The sequence below is a fragment of the Crassostrea angulata genome, chromosome 8 (genome assembly GCF_025612915.1).
Source record: "Crassostrea angulata isolate pt1a10 chromosome 8, ASM2561291v2, whole genome shotgun sequence".
NCBI lineage: Eukaryota > Metazoa > Mollusca > Bivalvia > Ostreida > Ostreidae > Magallana > Magallana angulata.
Window position 1 is genome coordinate 40,192,904 of NC_069118.1, and position 8,756 is coordinate 40,201,659.

The window sequence follows — 8,756 nt, forward strand, 5'->3', positions numbered from 1 at the left end:
AACATAAACCTTTGTTGTTTACCTGGCGTGAACTTGTGTGACGTTTTATAACCTTACTCACTTGATCAATGAATACACTCGAATGAAAAATGTTGTCATGTGATATGTTAAAGAGCTATTATAATTAATGCATAGGTGTCGGAACCGAAGGGGAGGGGGGGGGGCTTAGCCTCCCCCCCCCCCCCCCCCCACTTTTTTTGCAAAGTTAGACATACATGTAGCCGTACTCAAATCCTTTTTTTTTTTGCTTGTCAAGATTTCTGATAAGGTCTAGCCCCCCCCCCCCCCCCACTTTCAATTTGCTTCCGACGCCACTGCGATGTACTGACAGGCATATCACTCTATTTTACTAAGGCCCACCCATTATTTCCATCTTTATTCAAAAACAACAAATGGCTACAAACCAAAATGATTTTTCGCTGTAATATTTTCTTAAGAATAGCGACAATACATTTATCCCCGTAACAGTAATGTGTCAGAACTATGGAAACTGTTTTAAAGAAGTCATTTTTATTTAATTGTGTCTGAAAAACCATCAACTTTGGTTTAGATTTCATATAATTCATCGTATAGGGAGGGGGCCCCAGAAAGTAGTTACAGCATATTATCCTTTTAATTTTTCTGTACGTCAAGTATTTTAACATTTAGCAAGACATTTCTAGTTATCAACCAAAATTTCAGCGTCAATCGTAGAATTATAAGCAAGATACAGAGCTCACAATTCTGCTTGGTTTGAGTCAATTTTTTTGCTCTTAAGATTTTTAAACTTGGTATTTCCTATTCAGCATTTAAAATGTAAATGAACAAAAGCATTGCCTCAGCTATGTGTGCAAACAGAGAATTGTGAGCAAAGCTCTGTATCTTGCTTATAATTCGAAGCTTGACACTCAAATATGGTTAGTAAATAGAAAATTGTAAATAATTAAAACAGAAGAAACATGCACTAAAACAAAGAAATAGCACAATTTATTTTTCATCATATATATACACCTATATGTTTCTAGCAGCGTAAACAATCTCCGTTTAGACTGAAAGTTTAGAAAATTCTGGGCATCTTAACAAAACGCAATTCATTAATCAACCATTACGTAGAGATCGTACCGAATTACCCATAGAATGAATAGTATTTTTATATGTTGTTAGTGCATCAAATTTTGCTCATTTGCGCAGTTAAACAATCAGCTGTCTGATTTACCGAAGTCTATATTTGATTTGATGCGTAAAAATTCCAAAATACAGGCGATAGTTCCCCTCAAGTTAAAACGAAAATGAAATGAAAATCAAAACAAGCTAAAACCACCGTCACAAGTGAAAATGTCAACGCATTGAAATATCTAACCTCAATTTACTTCACAAAATCGGCACATATATATTTTGCATGTTACAAATATTCCCTTCGCACGTAAACTGTTGAACAACAAGCAAATTCATCTTTGTCAGTTTGACCTGTTTATCATGCATCCAACATAGCTGCTTCTAACAAAGAACTAGACTGGTCCTCTGTCTCTAACCTGGTTTTCGATATATGAAATATCAAGCCCGAAGTTAAACTGATTGGCCGCTATTCTTTCTTTTTTATTATTTTCGTAAATTACTCAAATTTGAAACAGAATTAGCCCATAATTTTTGCAATTTATATTTTTCTTTCCATAAGGATTATTTACGCTAAATTACGTTGAATTTCTCTCAGTAGTTCTTGAGAAGAAGATTTTTAAAAATGCACCCCCTTTTTCTAGTTTCGAAGTTTTCTCCATTTTGAATAAAGATCGGTCTTTTATTTCTGCAATTTAAAATCACCTTTCCATAGGAATGCTAAGAAATGTGCCAAATTTGGTTGAAATTGGCCAAGTGGTTTTAGAGAAGAAGTTTAAAATGTGAAAAGTTTACAGACGGACAGACAGACAGACGGACAGACGGACGACGGACAAACTGTGATCAGAAAAGCTCATTTGAGCTTTCAGCTCAGGTGAGCTAAAAACCTAGATCCCAGAACTCCTCTTATGATTTAATGAATAGACACATCATATCTTATGATAGGGGCTGTCCTATAGATGTGCAATAGGGTTTGGAAATTTAAATTTCATACAGGGAGTCAAATAATAGCATAAAATTGACGTTTATCCTTCAAAAAAAAAACCTACATCCCAGAACTCCTCTTATGATTTAATGAATAGACACATCACATCTTGGGATATGATAGGGGCTGTCCTATAGATGTGCAATAAGGTTTTAAAACTTTAGATTTCATCCAGGGAGTCAAATAATAGCAGAAAATTGATGTTTAGCACTCCAAAAAAACCCTAGATCCCAGAACTCCTCTATTGATTAAATGAATAGACATGTCACATCTTGGGATATGATAGGGGCTGTCCTATGGCTATAGATGTGCAATAAGTTTTGAAAAATAAAATTTACAGAAAATTAACATTTATCCCATGTGCGGATCTAGAGATGGGGTCAAGGGGGGGGGGGGGTCCAGATCCCCCCTCCAAAAATCAAATTTCTTTAAATTACATTATAAAATTGCCAAAAAATATGCTTTGAAACCACCCCCCCCCCCTCCCACCCCCTCAGCAAACTCGAATAACTGTCACCCCCCTCCCCCCCCCCGGAAAAACTTTCTGGATCTGCGCATGTATCCCTCCTTACACTGTAAATAAAATGACTTTTTGTTTCTTAAAAATAAAAAAACCTTGCATTTATTTTTGCTTTAAATAAAGAACTTACATTTACACTTGATTTAATTGTCGAATGATCTATTAAATTCAAAATATAATTTGGGGTCTTAAAAGATTTTATAAACTGTTAAAAAATGGTTTTAAAAAAATCACATTACACCTTGCATAATTGTCAAATGATCTATTGATATGATCAGAATTCTTATTTTCTACCTCGGGATCAATAACTAATATTAAAGTTAAAATTAATAACAATAAATGATTAAAATTAAATGTTTATCATCCACATCCAACCCCCCCCCCCCCCCCCAATCAAACCTCAGGTTCTAAAGATTCAGAGTCTTCTTACATTCTTACATGTGTACAGTAGCGAATTATAAATCATTTCTTGATTTTTCTCTAGATGCACATCAAGATCTTGGAAATTGCTTTTTAATTTTTAAGATAGACAAAATGTTATATATATTCGGGGCAATTGTAAAGTCTTCTAAACAAAGCAGGTTCATCATTAGGCTAGGAATTACCCACATGGGTCAAACACTACATATGAATAAGATAAAATACTTTATTATTTTCAGTTCTAGAAAGTCAGGGTGTCTCCACACAAATTTAGAGCATGTAAGAATAATTGGTTTAGGGATGGGGATCTCAAAAGTTATCAAAATATATCATCATTTCCTATTTCAGAGGGGGTGGGGGGGGGGGGGGGTTAAGGACAACACCTGGGGTCATGTACTTTACACCATTTGATGCATCATAATGACATTAGAAACAAGAATATATATATATATATATATATATATATATATATATATATATATATATATATATATATATATATATATATATATACACAGTCAAAACTGCCGAAGCGGTCGATCACCCCTATTAAGCAGTCACCTTTCGTATGCGGTCATTTTATTTCCTCCCAATGAAAAATCCTATATAATTGCCCTCTAAAGAGCGGTCACCTGTCTAACGCGGTCAGCGGTCATCGTATTTTGATCCGTAACTGTACAGTTGACATGCATTAGGCGGCCATTTTGAACTGTCACATGATTTACGGGGATTTTTTTAAACATGGCTTCCGAATGTCGGTAATAAATGTAAACAATAATTATACGCCTGAGGCGAGAGAAACCAATTTAATCGATGTATTTATAATACATAACTGGCAGATCAGATACGAATGGGAATCAAGTGAATTGTTCAAACATGTATTAACAATGTTTATTTTATAAACATAAATGAAATATGTGTCAAAAATGTCCACTGCGAGGCAAGAGAAAATTTCTCGATTATGATTTTGAGTTCAGATGCGGCCGGTTAAAAAATAAATTGTTGATTTGTATTAACAGTGTTTGTTTTCTAAATATACGGTACTCATGAAAATAGTGTTGTTATTGTGAAAATGTCAGCGACAAGGGTTTACCACGCATTGACTTTTTTCAATAATTCAAAAAATATAAATAATTGCATGCACAATGCATTGTTATGAAGTTGTACTTACATGTATTTATAAATATACCGGTAATAGATACTATAAAAAAAAACCACCAAATCAATTACTTTATCTATCATTTTGATACATTATGCTAAATATCAAGTATATAATTAAAATAAAATCCAATGATTGTTTTAATAAGGTATAAAATGTTGGCAAATCATAAGTCTCTATTGAAAGGTCACCTCTGTTAAGAGGTCACTTTGGGTGCCTCCCGCAGGTGACTGCTTAATACAAGTTTGACTGTATATATGGTTTAGTGGTGGGGATCTCAACAGTTTTCAAGATATTTGGTATTTTCCTGTTCCATGGGGTCAGAACAACCCCATAGGGTCATGGCCTACATTATATTTGATGCATCATAATACATTAAGAAAAAAAAGACCCCTTCCTTCCTATTATAATTTTAACTCATATAAACATGATAAGTCTACACTTACTTATTATATAATACACAAATTTAATACAAAATGTAAGTCTGACAAATGAAAAAATAACTTTTGCAATTAAAATGACAGAAACTGTACAAATGCGATAGGATAGGTAATTATGATAAGCTTATTTAAATATTAAAAGATGATGATACAGTATGCTAGTGTGATAGGATTATATTTATCATGATCACATGAAAAGCACATGTTCGTCTATAGCTTTAAGCAAAACGTAACGATAAATATGATTGGTTGTACTCGTTTAATTTACATTCGGAAAGTGTCGGTGTCATTCATAATAATTTGGGAAAATGCTGGTTTGAGTTATAAATACATATAGTCGTTCTGATTGGTTAAGAGAAACACACCCCCATGCAGAGCGCGGTGTATACAAAGTCAGGATTTGCCTTAGTCCGGCAGTTGACGTGGAATCTTCTCTAAGGTTCGAGTCAACTCACTTCCCCGGGTAGATGGGTGGGCCCCAGTCTCCATTTCCCGTAATGTCCATTGTGCAGCATGCTAGGCGTTTAGTCCGTGCTAAGTCAGGGTTGGCATTAGGTTTGGGTTACTTGGATTTTTATTAATATTAAGGCAGGCTTACATTTGTTATAACTTGGTGAGGATGGTAAAGGGAAGGTTAGTGTATATTTTTGTATATATATAATGTTTTTGTACCCTGTTTCATGCACCATAATAAATCTATAAAAACTCATAACAAGTGTTTTCATTTAGCTGGAACTTGGAGTATAGTTAGAGTGACTTTGAGACTGACTATACTTTGGTGACTAAAGACGTTAGAAATTATCATGGGATTATTGAGATAAATAAAAGTAATTATCACTATACGAATTTATTGTTGCCGTGACATTATTATAACCACTATACGATTACATTGGTGCCGTGACTTAACTCTGGAACCGACAGGCTAGTTCCTGCCAGAGAACGATATTAGAACCTGGGTGAAGTACTTCATTAGATTTGCTTAGATTTGGTGTTTTTGCTCTTTTATAAGATTTTTTTCTGACACGCTTACATATGGCCCTATAAGTACGTCTACAAAGAAAACATGTGACCTTAGATAATGTAAAGTGTACATATGAGTTTTTCAATGAAAGTTAATTGGGGAGTGTATTCATTACACTGACAACTTTTGACTGTGGTGTTATTGAAAGTCCTAGCTTTTACTTTTCTTAAAGCTTACGTAAGATAGGTTTCATAGAATTTTATTTTGTGCTATCGATGTATAATGAGAGTGAAATATGTGATCTACATACATAGTGTATTTAGGCTTGGAAGTTCTTAAATAAAGTTTGTTTGCTCTAGATACATGGTCATAGGGTAAGACGGGAGAGGAGACTGGTGGCATTTCCCCATTATATTCAAGATTTTTGCCATCCTTGTAACAACAGCCATATTAAAATCGTTTGATTTGAGAGACAAGTAAAACATCAAATAAATTACTCCCTGTAATTTAAAAGAAGTAAACATAAATAAATTCATTAGTAGGCCCCCTTATTGTTAATTATTTTTATTGCATATTATCACTTTAAGGAAGGAAACGCTTACTGTCCCCGTCTAGTAACTGCTGTGCGGTTCGTATGGTTCAGAAAAGGAATTCATGGTCTCGTTAATTTGTAAATATGCAGTACTTTGGCATTCAAAATTTCTTGGAATTTTTTGTAGTACGAGTTATTTTTCATTAATGCCGATCTTTTCATCGGTTAGTGAAGGCATTGATTACTTTTAAAATTTTGATTTTCTTTGAAATATTTTCGATTAAGGTGTTTAAACATTGCAAAACTATTGGAATTTGTCAGGTTTATTGAGAGCATTTTTAAGCGTACGGACAAGACAGTATTCATTACTGTTGCTATTTGATTTTCGGTGATATAAGGTTGATAAATTTCAAGTTAAATACAGGTTCGTATCAATTCGGGAATTGATATTGGTCGAAGTACAATATAAGTGGAGAAATTAGGGCCCCAGTGAGTAAAAATATTGTACAGCTTGTCGTGGGATAAGTTTTATATAGAGAACGGTCTGTATCCGGCCCAGGTATACATTGTATCTTCGATTGCTGATCACTGTTCACTGCTGTGGCTGTGTGATGGTATTGTGGTCAGGTGGACTATGGAGGAAGTTATTGAAAAATGCTTCAAACAAACGTAATGTAGTGTATGCTTATGCTGCAGGAGGCCGTAGAGAAGCAGGGCCATGATACGAGTGCATATGTATACTCTGTTGACTGCATAAGTAATCTGCATTTTGCTAACTGATTATTAGATATATGTCTCTTTGTATACTTTATAATATACTAATATATTGATTATATGTTCTATATTTTTTTATTACCAGATTCTATTTTATATCGGTACGGATGTTCTAGATGTTGTCGCATATTATATATCCTAAACCTTGATTGCGTGCAGATTGCCTGGATGTCCGGAAATCAGGAGTATCTCTTCGCTTATCAAGTGTTGACGGTAACAGAAGAAACTTCATGTGTAGAAAACTGATACCACGGAAAAAAGACCAGTGCCTGAATTGTTTCAAAGACTCGTGAATTGGAAGTTCAACCGTCAAGGAGTTCGATAACGACGTACTGTAGAGATTGACTTATACGGATTGCGAAAGATAGTGCTGTCCTCAGTTTCAACAGTGATGAAATATCTATGTGTTGTAATATAATAAATGTACCAAATACTTGTGAAAAGTGAATACCGTCGTAGTTTACATATGTGATTTTGAAAATGACGTACGTCGTTATTTTGTGAACTTCCGGAACGATGAATTTGATTTTTCAGAGATTTCAGTGACTTTGAAGTTAAAAAAAAATTTTCTTCGGACACTGTGACACTAATGATTTATGTCTTTGTGTTTATATTAACAATTTTATAACAATACCTCAATATCTTATTCAAGATATTTCGGTTTTGGGGTGGGGGGAGTGTGATAGGATTATATTTATCATGATCACATGAAAAGCACATGTTCGTCTATAGCTTTAAGCAAAACGTAACGATAAATATGATTGGTTGTACTTGTACTCGTTTAATTTACATTCGGAAAGTGTCGGTGCAATTCATAATAATTTGGGAAAATGCTGGTTTGAGTTATAAATACATATAGTCGTTCTGATTGGTTAAGAGAAACACACCCCCAGAGCGCGGTGTATACAAAGTCAGGATTTGCCTTAGTCCGGCAGTTGACGTGGAATCTTCTCTAAGGTTCGAGTCAACTCACTTCCCCGGGTAGATGGGTGGGCCCCAGTCTCCATTTCCCGTCTCGTTCATCGTCTCGCTAAGTGTTTTGTTTATTGTCCTGTAAATGTCCATTGTGCAGCATGCTAGGCGTTTAGTCCGTGCTAAGTCAGGGTTAGCATTAGGTTTGGGTTACTTGGATTTTTATTAATATTAAGGCAGGCTTACATTTGTTATAACTTGGTGAGGATGGTAAAGGGAAGGTTAGTGTATATTTTTGTATATATATAATGTTTTTGTACCCTGTTTCATGCACCATAATAAATCTATAAAAACTCATAACATTGAGTGTTTTCATTTAGCTGGAACTTGGAGTACGGTATAGTTAGAGTGACTTTGAGACTGACTATACTTTGGTGACTAAAGACGTTAGAAATTATCATGGGATTATTGAGATAAATAAAAGTAATTACCACTATACGAATTTATTGTTGCCGTGACGTTATTATAACCACTATACGATTACACTGGCAAAGGGAGATCACTTATTTAGAAAGTGAAAGTAAAACTTATACCTATATACCGGTGGCTCATAATATTGTTCTACTACATGTTTTATGCTTACCTATATTGGTCAACATCATAATGATAATCCAATTAGAACACAATATGAATCCCTTTTGCTGATCATCACAAAAGAAACGTTTATGCATGTTAATTAATCCTTTTCTGCATATGGAAAACACATACCAGTATCAGAGTATGTACACCACGTGAAACCCATCTAAACGAAGAGCTGGGTAAAACTAGTACCCGCTAATGCGACCTGCAGACCTGTGTTAAGGTGTCCGATCCATAATAACCCCAGATTCAATGAGTCTTGATGCATAAAAGATATGTATGGGCTTCATACTTAGTATACTTCGACATAATTTTCATGTTT